A 3,571-nucleotide genomic window follows, 5' to 3' on the forward strand; every position below is an offset into this window, starting at 1 on the left:
AATTTTCTCTGGGACTTCCCTGCCAGAACTGTAGGAAAGGCCTCATGCAGTGCCCTGGCCATGAAATGTGTGGCAGGTGTTTGAGAAAACAGAAATCCCGAGATAGAGAGCTCCTGAGCTACAGCTGGGCGTCAATAGAGATACGTGCCTCACGTCTAAGAGAGAGAGAGAGAGAGAGAGAGAGAGAGAGAGAGAGAGAGAGAGAAGCCAAGAAACTGGACTATATAGATTCACAACATTCGGCCAATGTGTGTGTGCCCAGGCATTCTCTCTGATCTCTAGAAGCCTGAAATTTGGGGGAGAAAGTAAGTAGACAAAAGTAAGCCAGTACCCCCCAGTGCATGCTGTTCATTCCAGGCCCTCTGCTCCAGGGTCCCCACCATCATCTTGGCCCCCACCCCTTCTTATCCAGACTATCCAACTGTTGCTGCGTTCCCCAGCCACACTCCACCTTTGGTTCTGCTCTTAGATGGCTCATCTTGCCAAGATTCACACTGAAACCACTGCCAAGGATATTGTAAAATGTGAGCTTTATGCAGTTGAGGAGTAAATGTCTTTCCCGTGCTTGTGAGTTCTCTGTCTCTCTCTCTCTCTCTCTGTTTGTCTCTCTGTCTCTCTCTCTGCCCCTCTTTATCTCCTAAGTTACCTTGAGAGCTGATCATACGCCCCTTTTGCCATTCTATTTTTCAGCAGACTCTCTTCTGCACCATGTACTTGGCTTTTTAAATTGTGAGTCAATTTAAACGTCCTTCTCTTTCATGTTTCTTAGTCTCAGATAATAGCAACAGAAGGCAGACTAAGACAGTCTCCATTCAGAAACCAGAATGCTTTCCTATATGGAAAACCAGACTATTTCACTCCTCTTTTACCTACAACAACCCCCATTGGTAGTCTAGTAGGATCTAAGCTCTCATCCAGGCCTGGGAATCCACAGCCAACCCCAGCCCTTGCCTCTCTCTCATAGCCCACTCTGTCCCTGCACAGATAGGTAATCTACTCCTCTCACACGTTGGCTCTTTCCTGACCCTGGGCCTTTGCACATGCTGTTCTTCTGGCTGGCTGTTCTTGCAGGGTTCATACTTTCTGATCCTGTGTGTCTCAAACTCAAAGGCCAAAATTCCATTCCTGTGTCCTCATGATGGCTTTTGCCCTGCCCTGGAATTGGCACTCCATGAGATGAGAACTTTTCTCTTTCTGAACCGTGCACAAGGCCCAGAAGGCATGTACTGCGGTGTGTTTGTCTGTAGACCAGCACTGTGGTGACAAGTCTCTTACTGACACAGATGGTTCTGAGCCACACTGGGACATCTGCAACCATTCTCCAGCTGGGCTCCCATGTGGCTGTCTGTTTGCCCATTATCCCGGCACCAGAGCTAGGTCACCTGCTGGGAATCACCCCCACTCAGCAGGACTCTTCCTAGTCAAGCCTTAGGAGCGCCAGCTTCCAGATCTGCCGTTCCTGTCTGCACAGAAGGTGAGTGAGTGCCCGGATCCAGTGGGCACTGATGCATGCTGGGAAATTCAAACCACAATCAAATGTGAACTTTTGCCTTTCCCCTTTGTCTACAAATGTGGGGTGGGCCAGCAGGCACTCAACAGATATGACAGGCACTCCTGACCCTACCCCAAAGCAAGGCACAGACTCCCGGCTCTGACACATCCCCACAGGCTGTGGTGCTTTGTGAGCTGTGATCCCTCGGGCAAACCACTCAACCCTCAGATTTCTCTCCCAAAAAATCAGAAGGGGTTGGCATGGTGTTGTGTGCCTTTAATCCCAGCACTCAGGAGACTGAGGCAGACAGATCTCTGTGAGTTCAAGGCCAGTCTGCTCTATAAAGTGAGTTCCAAAATAGCCAGGACTATGTGGAGAAACCTTGTCTCAAAAAAAGGAAGGGAGGAAGGGAAAGAGGAAAGGAGGAATGGAGGGAGGGAGGGAGGGAGGGAGGGAAGGAAGAGAGGGGGAGGGAGGAGGGGGGGGAGAGAGGGAGGAGGGAAGGGAGGAAGGAAGAAGGAAGGAAGGAGGAAGGAAGGAAGGAAGGAAGGAAGGAAGGAAGGAAGGAAGGAAGGAAGGAAGGGCGGACAGACCAGAAAGGTAGAAGCACCACCCCAGGTACCCAAGGAGGTTTCTAAGAGCTGAGTGCAGCTACAGGCAGAGAGTGCCCTCAACAAATGCAGCCGCTTCTTCAGTGTGCACAGAGCCTAGCTGAGGAAATGTCTAAAAATATATTTTATTGGATTTTCCTTTAAAGCTTCAGAAGAAATACGTGCCCCTGAAACAAGCGGAGGGGGATAAAAGACATCGCAGTTTCCCAGATCTCCTCTGGCACGGTGCTCCCAGGAAGAAGAACTTGCCTCCTTCCTCCACCAGAGCCTCTCCTGAAGACCCTTGGGCCTCTCAGACATGTGCTTGGTTCACTTTTACACTCTTGAGTGTGTCTTTGTTCACCTTTACACACATTTTCCCAGGTTAGCACAACAGACCACCTCTGGTGGCACATGTGTGGGCTGTCTCCAGCCCTTCCCTCCTCAGTAAAGCAGCCTTGACCATTTTTTTTCCCAATGACAGAAAGGATGCAGTTTCAATTTGGGTTTTTTAATGAAAATGGGTGACTAGGCAAGTGTGTGTTGAATGATATGTGGATTGTGGATGGGCTGATGTGCCCACACGCTCTCTCACACACAATAAATAAACACATGTAATAAATAAATAAATGAGATGACTTGTCCTGCCATTCTCTTGGAACCTGAATCTCCAGAATGTAACCTTGGCTTCTGTTCCTGGCCCACCTCACTACTGTGGCTTGCTCATTCTTTCCCCAACTCTGTCTGCCAGGCTCAGCTCATGGGACACAGGGAATTCTGGGTGGGCCTGTCTCCCGGAGCATCTAAAGTTAGGTGTGGGATGCACCTAATCCCAGCACTCAGGAGGTGGAAACAAGGGGTCAGACTCCAAAGTCAGCCTGAGCTACCTAGAGAGAATAAAACAAAACAAAAAACTGCAGGTTTTTCTCGCAAGACTTCACTGTCTCTAAAATGACCTTGAACTTGATGAGCCCTCTAATCCCCAGACTCTGAGTGGTGCAGACTTTAGGAAACCATGTCTCTTCTCATTTAAAAAAATTATATTTTGTTCATACTCTTCCCCTTCCCCCAGCTCCTCCCTACCTCTGGCCACACCCACCACCAGAAGCTCAAGTATACTAGGCTGGTCTCACACTTTCTAGGAAGCCAAGAATAATGACTGTGCATCTCCACCTGCCTGTTTGGAGCTGGGGGTGGGGCCCAGGCTTCATGTGAGGCAGACACACTGCTACCCGTCACAGGCCAGGCAGGGTGACTATGACCTCCAGGTTGCCATGCCTCCACAACGTTGTCATAATTCCCCTTGTGACAACAGGATTGCTTTACTAAGACAGCCCATCACTTCAAAGTCAGAAGTGACCCTGGGGAAGAGAAAGTGGCACAACTTTAGAGGAGAAAAATGCACATGTCCAGGCAACCAAGGGCAGTCCAAACCAACTAGGTGGGCATTGGACCAGCTGAGCCCACAAGGGAACTAGCCACCTTCTCT

General features: G+C 49.6%; 1 long non-coding RNA gene across 1 annotated transcript; it reads left to right on the forward strand.

Annotated features, from left to right (window-relative positions):
- The first annotated feature begins 214 nt into the window (after positions 1 to 214).
- LOC119813355 lies at positions 215 to 2,717 on the forward strand. The gene is made up of 2 exons (XR_005285172.1): positions 215 to 1,474; positions 2,250 to 2,717. It is a non-coding gene; the product is annotated as an uncharacterized LOC119813355 (long non-coding RNA).
- Positions 2,718 to 3,571: the final 854 nt, after the last annotated feature.

Source organism: Arvicola amphibius, chromosome 4 (genome assembly GCF_903992535.2).
Source record: "Arvicola amphibius chromosome 4, mArvAmp1.2, whole genome shotgun sequence".
In the NCBI taxonomy this organism is placed as follows: Eukaryota; Metazoa; Chordata; class Mammalia; order Rodentia; family Cricetidae; genus Arvicola; species Arvicola amphibius.